The 13,830-nt window shown below is 45.9% G+C and overlaps 1 long non-coding RNA gene across 6 annotated transcripts in view; it reads left to right on the plus strand.

The window, feature by feature from the left end:
- Positions 1 to 9,194: 9,194 nt before the first annotated feature.
- LOC140483971 (uncharacterized) overlaps positions 9,195 to 13,830 on the plus strand; it is a 36,372-nt gene continuing 31,736 nt past the window's right edge. For 4 of the 6 annotated variants that reach the window (XR_011962114.1, XR_011962112.1, XR_011962115.1 and 1 more), the window contains exon 1: positions 11,914 to 12,155. This is a non-coding gene — a long non-coding RNA (uncharacterized lncRNA). Of the gene's footprint in view, positions 9,304 to 11,913; positions 12,156 to 13,830 lie in introns of those variants that run through there. The other 2 variants (XR_011962113.1, XR_011962116.1) reach the window with 2 other exon arrangements.

Genomic DNA, 13,830 nt, shown 5'->3' on the forward strand with positions numbered 1-13,830 from the left:
TCTCTGAAACACACTGTGACACTCTCTGAAACACACTGTGACATTCTCTAACAGATTATGAAACACTGTGACATTCTCTGAGACACACTGTGACACTCACTGACTCTCTCTGAGACACAATGTGACAGTCTCTGACAGACTGTGATACTCTGACTCTCTCTGAGACTCTCTTAGACACACTGTGACATTCTCTGAGACACACTGTGACATTCTCTGACAGATTTTGACACACTGTGACACTCTCTGAGACACAATGTGACACTCTCTGACAGACTGTGACACACTGTGACACTCTGACTCTCTCTGAAACACACTGTGACACTCTCTGACAAACTGTGAGACACTGTGACACTCTCTGACTCTCTCTGAAACACACTGTGACACTCTCTGACAGACTGTGACACACTGTGACACTCTCTGACTCTCTCTGAAACACACTGTGACACTCTCTGACAGACTGTGAGACACTGTGACACGCTCTGAGACACAATGTGACACTATCTGAAAGACTGTGATACTCTGACTCTCTCTGAGACTCACAGAGACGCACTGTGACACTCTCTGAGACACACTGTGACACTCGCTGACTCTCTCTGAAACACACTGTGACACCCACTGAAATACACTGTGACATTCTCTGAAACACACTGTGACACATTGAGACACTAACTAGACAGACTGTGACCCTTTCTGACTCTCTCTGACTCTCTGAGACACACCGTGACACTCTCTTAGACATACTGTGACCCTCTCTGACACTCTCTTAAACACACTTTAACATTCTCTGACTCTCTTTGACTCTCTCGAAGGCACACTGTGATACTCTCTGAACGACTGTGACACACTGAGACACTCTCAAAGGCAGACTGTGACACTTTCCGAATCTCTCTGACACTCTCTGAAACACACTGTGACACTCTCTGACAGACTGTGACACACTGTGACACTCTCCGAGACACAATGTGACACTATCTGACGGACTGTGACACACTGTGACACTCTGAGACTCTCTGAAACACACTGTGACACTCTCTGACAGACTGTGACACACTGTGACACTCTCCGAGACACAATGTGACACTTTCTGACGGACTGTGACACACTGTGACACTCTCTGAGACTCTCTGAAACACACTGTGACAGTGTCTGAGACACACTGTGACATTCTCTGAGACACACTGTGACACTCGCTGACTCTCTCTGAAAGACACTGTGACACTCTCTGAAACACACTGTGACATAATCTGAGACACACTGTGACACTCGCTGACTCTCTCTGAAAGACACTGTGACACTCTGTGAAACACACTGTGACATTCTCTGAGACACACTGTGACACTCTGACTCTCTCTGAAACACACTGTGACAGTCTCTGACAGACTGTGACACACTGTGAAACTCTCAGAGACAGACTGTGGCACTTTCTGACATTCCCTGTCTCTCTGACACCCACTGTGAAACTCTACGATCCTATCCCACTCTCTTTGAGACACCCTTGACATACTCTGACAGACTTTGACCCACTGTTACACTTTGAGATGCACTGAGACACTCTCTGATCCTAACTGACAATCTCTGAGACACACTGTGACATTAGAACATAGAACATAGAACATAGAAGAATACAGCGCAGTACAGGCCCTTCGGCCCTCGATGTTGCGCCGATCAAAGCCCACCGAACCTACACTAACCCACTATCCTCCATATACCTATCCAATGCCGGCTTAAATACCCATAAAGAGGGAGAGTCCACTACTGCTACTGGCAGGGCATTCCATGAACTTACGACTCGCTGAGTGAAGAACCTACCCCTAACATCAGTCCTATATCTACCCCCCCCTTAATTTAAAGCTATGCCCTCTTGTAATAGCTGACTCCATACGTGGAAAAAGGTTCTCACTGTCAACCCTATCTAACCCCCTAATCATCTTGTACACCTCTATCAAATCACCCCTAAACCTTCTTTTCTCCAATGAAAACAACCCCAAGTGCCTCAGCCTTTCCTCATAGGATCTTCCTACCATACCAGGCAACATCCTGGTAAACTTCCTCTGCACCCGTTCCAGTGCCTCCACATCCTTCCTATAGTATGGCGACCAAAACTGCACACAATATTCCAGATGCGGCCGCACCAGAGTCTTATACAACTGCAGCATGACCTCAGGACTCCGGAACTCAATTCCTCTACCAATAAAAGCCAGTACGCCATATGCCTTCTTCACTACACTATTTACCTGGGTGGCAACTTTCAGAGATCTGTGTACATGGACACCAAGATCCCTCTGCTCTTCCACACTACCAAGTAATCTACCATTAGCCCAGTAATCCATCTTTTTATTACTCTTACCAAAGTGAATCACCTCACACTTAGCTACATTGAACTCCATTTGCCACCTTTCTGCCCAGCTCTGCAGCTTCTCTATATCCCGCTGTAACCTGCCATATCCTTCTTCACTGTCTACAACTCCTCCGACTTTCGTATCATCCGCAAACTTGCTCACCCAACCTTCTAACCCTTCCTCCAGGTCATTTATAAAAATGACAAACAGCAATTGTCCCAAAACAGATCCTTGCGGATCTGTGACGGCACTCCAAGATGAACCTTTGCCGTCAACTACTAACCTCTGTCTTCTTCCAGAGAGCCAATTCCTAATCCAAACCTCCAACTCACCCTCAATGCCATATCTCTGTATTTTCTGCAGCAGCCTACCATGGGGGACCTTATCAAACGCCTTACTAAAATCCATATATACCACATCTACCGCTTTCCCCTCATCTACCTCCTTAGTCACCTTCTCAAAGAATTCAATAAGGTTTGTGAGGCACGACCTGCCCTTCACAAAACCATGCTGACTATCCTTGATCACATCATTCTTATCCAGATGTGCATAAATCCTATCCCTTACAATTCTCTCTAAGACTTTGCCCACAACAGAAGTGAGACTCACTGGCCTATAGTTACTAGGATTATCACTACTCCCCTTCTTGAACAAGGGAACCACGTTTGCTAGCCTCCAGTCCTCTGGCACTACTCCTGTCGACAAAGAGGACACAAAAATCAAGGCCAATGGCTCTGCAATCTCATCCCTTGCTTCCCAGAGAATCCTAGGATAAATGCCATCAGGCCCAGGGGACTTATCTATTTTCACCCTTGCCAGAATTTCCAACACCTCTTCTCTACATATCTCAAAGCCATCCATTCTACTTATTCGTGCCTCAGTATTCATATCGACAACAATGTCCTGTTCCTGAGTGAATAGTGACGAAAAGTATTCATTCAGCGCCTCCCCAATCTCTTCAGCCTCCACACGCAACTTCCCATTACTATCCTTGATTGGACCTATTCCTTCCCTAGTCATTCTTTTATTCCTAACATACCTATCGAAAGCCTTAGGGTTTTACCTAATCCTACCAACTAAGGACCTTTCATGTCCCCTCCTTGCTGCTCTTAGCTCTCTCTTCAGGTCCTTCCGGGCTACCTTATAACTCTCAATCGCCCCTATTGGACCTTCACGCCTCATCTTTACAAAGGCCGCCCTCTTCCATTTAACAAGGGATTCCAATTCCTTATTAAACCACGGCTCCCTCACACGACCCTTTCCTCCCTGTCTGATAGGTACGTACTTATCAAGGACACACAATAGTTGCTCCTTGAACAAGTTCCACATATCAATTACGCTCTTGCCTTGGAATTTACTTTTCCAATCCACACATCCTAAGTCATGCCTCAACGCATCATAATTTCCCTGCCCCCAGCTATAAATCTTGCCCTGTAGTACACACTTATCCCTCTCCGTCACTAGAGTAAAAATCACCGAATTGTGGTCACTGTCCCCAAAGTGCTCACCTACCTTTAGTTCTAATACCTGGCCTGGTTCGTTACCCAGAACCAAATCCAGTATGGCCTCACCTCTTGTTGGCTTATCTACATATTGTGTCAGGAAACTCTCCTGCACACATTGCACAAACACTGACCCATCTAACGAACTTGAGCTATAGCTTTCCCAATCAATATCAGGAAAGTTAAAGTCTCCCATAACAATCACCCTATTACTGTCACTCTTCTCCTGAATCATCTTCGCAATCCTTTCTTCAACGATTCTAGGACTATTAGGAGGCCTGTAAAAGACTCCTAACAGGGTGACCTCACCTCTCCTATTCCTAACCTCAACCCAAACTACCTCAGATGGCAAATCTTCGTCCATCTTCCTTTCCACCGCTGTAATACTATCTTTGACAAGCAAAGCCACACCCCCCCCTCTTTTGCCCCCACCTCTGACCCGACTAAAACATTTAAACCCTGGAACCTGCAACAGCCAATCCTGTCCCTGATCTAGCCACGTCTCCGTAATAGCCACAACATCGAAGTCCCAGGTACCAACCCACGCTGCGAGTTCACCTACCTTATTTCGTATACTTCTGGCATTAAAGTATACACACTTCAAGCCACTCTTCTGTTTACAGGCACCCTCCTTTAAGATTGATGCCATATTCCTAACCTCCCTACACTCCAGGTCCTGCACCCTAAAGCTACAGTCTGGGTTCCCATGCCCCTGCAGAGTTAGTTTAAACCCCCCCCCCAAGAGCACTAGCAAACCTCCCCCCAAGGATACTGGTGCCCCTCAGGTTCAGGTGCAGACCATCCTGTTTATAGAGGTCCCACCTTCCCCAGAAAGAACCCCAGTTATCCAAGTACCGAAATCCCTCCCTCCTGCACCATCCCTGTAGCCACGCATTTAACTCTTCTCTCTCCCTATTCCTCGACTCTCTCTCACGTGGCACGGGTAACAAACCAGAGACAACAACTCTGTTCGTTCTAACTCTGAGCTTCCAACCTAGCTCCCTAAAAGCCTATCTAACATCCTCAGCACTCCTCCTACCTATGTCATTGGTGCCAATATGGACCACGACTTCAGGCTGCTCCCCCTCCCCCTTAAGGACCCGGAAAACACGATCAGAGACATCACGTACCCTTGCACCTGGGAGGCAACATACCAAACGTGAGTCTCTCTCGTTCCCACAAAACCGCCTATCTGTGCCCCGAACTATCGAGTCCCCAATTATTATTGCTCTGCTCTTCTCCACCCTTCCCTTCTGAGTAGCGGGGACAGGCTCCGTGCCAGAGGCCTGAGCCCCGTTACTTACCCCTGGTAAGTCGTCCCCCCCACAAGTATCCAAAACGGTATACTTGTTCTTGAGGGGAACGACCACAGGGGGTCCCTGCACTGGCTGCTTCTTCCCAGTCCCCCTCACTGTCACCCATCTATCTGACATCTTTGGAGTTACTACTTCCCTATAGCTCCGATCTATGACCCCCTCTGCCTCCCGAATGATCCGAAGTTCATCCAACTCCAGCTCCAGTTCCCTAACACGGTCTTGGATGAGCTGGAGATGGGTGCACTTCCTGCAAGTGTAATCAGCAGGGACGTCCATGGCATCCCTCACCTCATACATGTTGCAGGAGGAACATTGCACTGCCTTCACTGCCATCCCTCTAAAGCTAACCTTTATTTTAAACAAAAAACTGGGTCTAAAGAATACAACAAGCAAAATTCGGCACTTACCTCCTTACCACAACGGATCTTATTATTAGGTTAGAGGAGGAGGGCGGGTGGGAGGCACTACCTCCGTAGTGCCTCGGGTTCTTCAGCTGTTACAGAAAATAATACACCAGACCTAAACGTTAAGGTTCTGAATTGGACAAAGGCCAATTTTGATGGCACAAGGCAAGAACTTTCATCTATCCCCTCAAGCCTGCTCTGCCATTCAATAAGATCAGGCCTGAGCTTTTCATGGTCTCAGCTCCACATTCCTGATCTCTCACCATAACCCTTAATTATTTTCCTGTTCACAAATCTACATTTTCCCTTAAAGGCATTCAAGTTGATAACGTCAAATGCTGCACTCGGCAGGGAATTCCACAGATTCACAACCCTTTAGCTGAAGAAGCTCCTCCTGAACTCAGTCCTAAACCTGCTCCCCCTTATTTTGAGGTTATGCTCTAGTTTGACCCGCCCCCAGAGGAAATAGCCTCCCTGCTCCAAGCTTATCCACTCCCTTCATAATTTTATTTTTTCCTCTCCAACCTCCCATTCTTCTAAATTACAATGACTTTCAAACCAGTTTTCTCAATCTCTCCACATATACCAATCCTCTCAACTCCCAACTCAAACTAGTGAACCTCTTCTGTACTCCCTCCAGTGCCAGTACATCCTTGCTAATGTAAGGGGACCAAACCTGTACACAGTACTCCAGGTGTGGCCTCCCCAGCACCCTGTACAACTACAGCAGAACCATCCCTCTAGCAATGAAGGACAATATTCCCTTCACTGTCTTATTTAACTGCTGTACCTGCAAACCAACTTCCTATGATTCATGCACAAGGACACCCAGCTCCCTCTGCACAGCAGCCTGCTGCATGTTTTCACCATTTCATCATCAGTTAGCTGTTAGTCCGACCAAAATGGATGACCTCACATATCCCAACATTGTCATCCATCTGCCAGACCCTTACCTACTCACTTAACCTATCTGTATCCCTGTGCAGACTGACAGTGGCCTCTGCAGACATTGCTCTACCTCATCTTTGTATCAAATATGAACTCTGACACCGTACACTTGGTCCTCAACTCCAAAACATTTGTGTAAATTGCAAACAGTTGTAGTGCCAACACTAATCCAAACACCCATTTATCCCCATTCTTTATTTTTTGTTGGTTAACCGATCCTGTATCAATGATAATACATTACCCATAATGCTGTGCATCTTTACCTTATACAGCAGCCTTTTGTGTGGCAACTTATCGAATACCTTCTGGAAATCCAGATACACCACATCCACCAAGTCCACTTTGTCCAATGCGCTCATTGTATCCTCAAATAATACCAGTAAATCCTTAAACGTGACCTGCCTTTCATGAATCCATGCTGTTTTTGCAAAATGAGACAATTTCTACCCAGATAACTCACCACTACTTCCTTGAGAGATTCAAGCATTTTCTCCCCTCAGAAGTTAAGCTAACCGGTCCTTTTTGAAAAATAGTGGCACCACATTTGCAGCTTCCAGTCTTTCAAAACCATCCCAGAATCCAACAAATTTTAATTGAATTATCACAAGTCTATTTGTTATTCACCACCCCCTCCAACCACTACCCCCGCCGTCTACTTTAGTCCCTGAGATGCAATCCATTAGAGCCAGGAGACCCATCTACCTTTAGGCTGTTAACTTTCCCAATATTACCTCTTTACTGGGAATGATTGCATCTCTGTCCTCATCTGCCATTGCTTCCATAGGCCTGCGACAACAAGAGTACAAAGACAGTATGTTCCTGTTAAGGCCAAGGCTGGAAGGTGTAGGGAATGCTGTGTATCGGAAGAAATTGAGGGCCTGGTCAAGAAAATGAAGGAGGCATATGGCAGGTACAGAGAGCTGTTTTTGTGTGAATCCCTAGAGGAGTATAGGGGCAGTAGGAGTATACTCGAGGTAAACCAGGAGGGCAAAAAGAGGACATGAGATAGCTTTAGGAAATAGGTTTAAGGAGAATCCAAAGTGATTGTACAAAAACATTCAGGACAAATGAGTAAGCAGGCAGAGAATGGGTACCCACAAAAATCATCAAGGCTGTCTGTGGAACCGCAGGAGTTGAGAGCGATTCTGTATGAGCGGAGAGGTTTTACAAACAAACTGTGCACGTCGGAAAACACGTCCCAGTCTCTTGTTTTCAGTAAACGGTGAATTGCCTCAGTGTGGCTGCAGGCATGGGTGCGCGCCGCCATCTTTATTTGGGGCAAAAATTCACTGGACACGTGTGGAGCCGCCAGCTTTGTAGGGGGCAAGGTGCAGCCAGGCGCATGTGCAGCCTTTCTCTGGTACAGAGTCATTGGGCAGGATTTACACAGAGCACATTCAAACTCCGAGAAATGGATGTTTATTTCTGGATTTGTTTCATCATTCATTTAAATGACTTGGTATCGTAAATGAGTTTGCAGGTCATACAAAATTGGAGGTATTGTGGATTATGAAGAAGGTTACCTCAGATTACAATAAGATATTTATCTGATGGGGTTCAATTTAGATAAATGTGAGGTGCTGCATCTTGGAAAAGCAAATCAGGGCAGGACTTATACACTGAATGGCAAGGCCCTGAAGACGTTTGCGCCACAAAGAGACCTTGGACTGCAGGATCATAGTCCTTGCAAGTCAAGTTGCAGGTAGATAGGATGATGAAGAAGGTGTTCAGTATATTTTCTTTCTTTCGTTAGAGCATTGAGTATAGGATGTGGGAGGTCATGTTGCTGTACAGGACATTCGTTAGGCCACTTTTGGAATATTGTGTGCAGTTCTGGCCTGCCTCCTATCAGAAGGGTGCTGTGAAACTTGAAAGGTTTCAAAAAGGACTTACAAGGATGTTGTTAGGGTTGGAGGATTTGAGCTACAGGGTGAGGCGTAAAAGGCTGGGGCTGTTTTCCGCTGAGTGGTGATGTTATGGAGGTTTATACAATCATGAGGGGCATGAATAGAGTAAATGAACAAGGTGTTTTCCCTGGAGTGGTGGTGTCCAGAAGTACAGGGCATTGCTTTAGGGTGAACAGATAAAATTTCAAAGGGCCCTAAAGGACAACTCTTTCATGCAGTGGGTGGAATGAGTTGCAGAGGAAGTGGTAGAGGCTAGTACAATTAAAACATGTTAAAGGCATCTAAATAGACACATGATATGAATAGGAAGCATTTACAGGGATATGGGCCAAGTGCTGGCTAATGGGAATAGACTAGGTTCGGATACCTGTTTGGCAAGGATGAGTAAGACCGAAGGGTCTGTGTCGGTGCTATACATCTCTATGACTGTGGGATCATAACAGCTTATACAGCTCTGCTTCATCTCTGGGCTCCCTCATGACCACTTTGTCAATATCTCGCTTCCTCAATCTCGAACAATGGGTGTATTTTTGGTCTGTTTGGTATTTTACTATTATTTTTACAAACATTTCTGTAAGTTAATTTTTCACTGCTGCCCAGCCCCTGACCATGTGCTGCTTATCAATATTTTCTGGAAAATCTTTAACAGTCAAGAATTCCTTTTTCTAATAAGCAAGTGTATCTTCCTTCCATTTCTGACTATCTCATTCTGCACCATTTTCATTCCCTGTAATCCATTTTGCACTCCTTGAAACATCAACTGTGTTTCTCCTTCCACAGATCCCAGTGATTAATGCCAAAGCCCTGTTGCCTGTGGAGAGGGTGATGTTTGACTTTCTTGTACAGCTGCAGTTTGTGTGGTGAAGGTGCTCCCACAATGTGGTTGGGTAAGAGACATTACAGAATATTCATTCAGCAACAGTAAAGATCTGAAGATAATGTCCAAATTAACAACAGTTTGTATTTTTATTATCATGCTTATAATTCCACAAAAATATTATTGAGAATTTTAAACATAAGGCCAGAGATGGATGATATTAGGTCAGGTGACCAAAAGCATTGCCAAATAAGCAGGTTTTGAGGAATGTCTTAAAGGAGGAAAGCAGACCTGTGAGGTTTTAGCTGCAAATTTCAGACCTTGTTGCTTTGGCAACTGTAAAAGCAGCACGCAGGTGAAGTAATGAATTAACAGATCATTGGGAGTCTCGAACAGAATGGGTTGTCGAGGTCTCAAAGGGTGTGTGACGCAGTGAGCTAGGGATGATCACAACCAGGAATTAAATCAAGAGTGAGAATTTTAAATTGAGGGATGTGGGCCGGATGCTGGCAGGTGAGACTAGATTGGGTTGGAATATCTGGTCGGCATGGACGGGTTGGATTGAAGGGTCTGTTTCCAAGCTATACATCGCTGTAGCTCTATGTTCTTGATTATGAATAGCAGCCTTTTGATGGATCAACAAGTTCTGGTACAAGGGAGTACTTGGGCAATAGAGATTTAGTTTTTCTTGAGATTACAGGGAGGTTGAATGTGGGAAGCTGGCCAGGAGTATGTTTGGATAATGAAGTCTGGAGATATGACAAGATGGATGAGAGTATATGAGCTGAGACAAGGGTGGAATCAGCTTAGTGGCCTTAGAGTGGGACTGGGCTGTCACCCTCACCTCGCCTCTGGGATTCAGCTGGTTGTCAGGTTGTGAATCAGGGCGGTAACACAATCAGGAGCTGAGTGGCCCTGGTGGAGACTAAAATGAGTGTCACTCAGCTGACTGTTGCTGAGCAGCTGCTGCTTGATAGCCCTGTTGATAACATTTTCCATCACTTTACTGCTGGTCGAGTGTGGACTGATAGATGGAAATTGGCTGGGTTGTATTGCCCTGTGTTTTTGTGTTGAACATCCCTGGGCAATGTTCCACATTGTCGGTAGATGCCAGTGCTGGAGCGGTACTTGGCTTGGTGGGTGGCAAGTTCAGGAGCACAACCCATCAGTGTTATTGCCAGAATATTTGCAGGGCCCATAGCCTTTGCACGACTTAACCATTTCTTGATGTTATTCAAACTCAACCGAACTGGCTTAAACTCACATCTGTGATGTTAGAAACCACTGGAGAAGGCTGAGATGGATCATCCCACTTTGCACTTCTGGATGCAGATTGCTGCAAATGCTGTTGTCTTATCTGGTGCATGGGTGTGTGAGGCCCCTCCATCAGTCAGGGTGGGGATATCTGTGATGCTTCCTTCAGTGAGTTGTTTAATTGTCCATCACCGTTCACAACCGGGTGTGGCAGAACTGCAGAGCTCCGATCGGTTCCACTGGATGTAGGATCACTTAGCTCTGTTGCTTGCTGCTGATGCTGTTTGAAATGCAGATGGTCCTGTTTGGTAGATTCACCAGGTTGGCACTTCATTTTTAAGTCTGCCTGGTGCTGCTCATGGCATGCCCTCCTTTCCTGTCCATTGTGATGGGTGAGAGCGGGATTTGCAAACCCATGAGATTACAGATTGTGCTGGAGTACAGTTCTGCTGCTGTTGATGTCCCACAGTGCCTCAGAGATACCGAGTTTGAGATCCTACATCTCTTCAGAGTCTGTCCCATTTAGAACGGTGATAGTGCCACTCAACGCGATGGAGGTTTTTCTCAACCTTAAGCTAAGACTTGTGTTTCCAAAAGGAATGTGTGATGGTCGCTCGTACTGATACTGTCATGGACAGATGGATCTGCAGCTGGTCAATTCATAACAATGAGATCACTCTTGTATTTCCCTCTTGTTGGTTCCCTCACCACCCGCTGTAGACTCAGTTGAGCAGCTATACCCTTTAGGACCTGACCACCTCAGTCAGTAATTCTGTTGCAGAGCTCGTCTCGATAGTGGACATTGAAATCCTGTACCCAGAGTACGTTTGACACCATTTTACTTCCTCAGTGCTTCCTTCAAATGTTGTTCAACATGAAGAAGAACTGATCCATCAGCCAAGGGAGGACAGTACGTGGTAATCAGCAGGAGCCATGAGATTTCCTGGTGTCCGGAGTCCATGCTGAGTACTCCAAGGGCAAATCCTCCCTGTCTTGTGCCATGACCTCTGCCTGGTCTGTCCTGCTGGTGGGGCAGGACATATCCAGAGATTTCAGGAGAAAGTGAAGACTGCAGATGCTGGAGGTCAGAGTCAAGAGTCTGGTGCTGGAAAAGCACAGCAGGTCAGGCTGATAACTGGCTTAGGCTCGAAACATCGATTCTCCTTCTCCTCGGATGCTGCCTGACCTGTTGTGTTTTTCCATCACTACAATCTCAATCTCTTGGGATGGTGATGGTGGTGTCTGGTCATTGTCTGTAAGGGTTGATTTCATGAGTATGAGTACGTCAGGCTGTTCCTTGATTGGTCTGTGAGACAGCTCGGCACAATTTGGCACCAAACTCCAGATGTTAGTCTGGAGGACATTGCACCATTGAGAGGGCTGATTCTGTGGTTGTATTTTCTAGTGCCTTCTTCGATGACGAGTGGTCCATCCAGTTTCATTCCTTTGTTAAGACTTTGCAGTGATTAATACAGTGAGTAGCTGGCTGGGCCACTGTCAGGTTGGGAGGGTTTTTTCTGCCATTGACAATGTTTCCATGGAGATCAGGAGATTCCTAATTCCAGTTATTTTTTCTTGAATTCAGATTCCACCATCTGCCAAGATGGGATTCGAACCAGGACTTCAGTCGTTTGTTTTAATATTTTGGATAAAATTTAAATACATTAGGTTTGTTCACTCGCTTTAAATATCACTTACCCAGGTTTGGTTTCTTTGTGAAACACTGTCCATCATCCTGTCTCCTCCATCCTTCTCTCCAACAACAAGAGTTTGGAGCACATGGAGGTTCTCTGTCACTAAGACTGAGATAATCCGATCTGCTGCTTCCCCCCCCCCCCTCCCCCCCTCACGTGGTGTTCCTGGTTTTTGTCCAAACCTACATTTTTCTCCAATCTCATCTCCTGTCAAGCCTTATCAGAGCTCCTCTTGACCCTTTACCCTAATCTCACTAAACCATAGACTTTCCAACTCTCTTTTCTCCTCCACCTCATCAGTCCCCTTCACCTATTCACAGACATTGTTCCTTGTTCTGTCTTTTCTGGTTATGGTCCATCTCTCCCATTCTGTGAAAAACTGATATTTGACCTCACGTTTGTTGGAAAATCCTGCTCCATCTCCACACTCCCTTTCCTTTCTGAATTCCATGCATTTGGTGTCCTTCATGGATCTATCCTTGGCCCCTCCTGTATCTTGCCTACATACTGTCAGGAGGTGATATTGTGCAAAAGCACCATGTTGGGTTTAACATGTACACTGATGTTGCCCAACTCTCCCTCCCCATCATCCCTCTCCATTACTCCACTGTTACTCAGTTATCAAATTACTTACCACATTCCCACTACTTGATTAGGTGCAATTTCCTCCAATGAAACATTGTCACAGTTAAACCCATTGCCTTACAAATTCCTTTTCCTAACTGCTGAACCTCTCCCTCTCACTGGGAATTATGCAGCAGAACTAGACTCTTCACAATGTTGCTGTTATATCTGACGCGAAGCTGACCTTCTTATTAGACATCTACACAATCCCAAACACCAGGAATTCCAATCTCTAAACCGTTGCTTATCTCCTCTTCACCCTAGCTCCATTGCTACTAAAAACCCTTACCCATGTCTGTGTTACCTTTAAACTTGACGAATCCAAAGCAGAACCCTTGATTCTGTGACTGGCTCAGAATCTGGTTTCAGACTCCCCTTTCAGTATTTACCCTCAGACACATCAGTATTTATTCTGTCAAACCCCTTAAGAATCTGGTGGTGCGGTCTGATTGTTGCTGGTGGAAATGGCAGAGGATGATGTGTTGTATCTGGGTGGAAGGTAAGGACTTGGGGGGGGGGGGTGGGGGGGGTGTTCTATCCTTGTTGCAATTGGAGGTGTGGGTTTCAAAGGCAGAGGTGCAGGAAGTGGAGGAGATATAGTGGATGGTATTGACCACATGGGAGGGGAAATTGCACTCCTTGAAATATGGGGCCATTTGGTATGTTCTGGCCTCACTGGAACACTGCAGTAAGCATGAGACAGAGATGTTGGCCAGGGAACAGGCTCGTGTGTTAAAGTGGCAGGCAGCTGGAAGCTCGGGGTCTGTTTTTGCAGCAGAACGTAGATCATCAGTCGCCATTTCCGCCACCTCCACTGAGATGCTGCCAGACACAGGTTCCTGTCCCCTCCATTAACAGCTATGCACCCCCCCCCCCAAGCCAGATGGTAATCCACTCCTTTGTCTTTCCAAATGTTCGAGTCTCTCTTTGGGTTCTGTCCCTGCCTATTATTTACTCTTTAACCCCTATGATCTGCAGGTTAGTTGAATTGGCCAAGCTAAATTTCCCATAATGCTCAGGGATGT

The sequence above is a fragment of the Chiloscyllium punctatum genome, chromosome 12 (assembly GCF_047496795.1).
Source record: "Chiloscyllium punctatum isolate Juve2018m chromosome 12, sChiPun1.3, whole genome shotgun sequence".
NCBI classification, from domain to species: domain Eukaryota; kingdom Metazoa; phylum Chordata; class Chondrichthyes; order Orectolobiformes; family Hemiscylliidae; genus Chiloscyllium; species Chiloscyllium punctatum.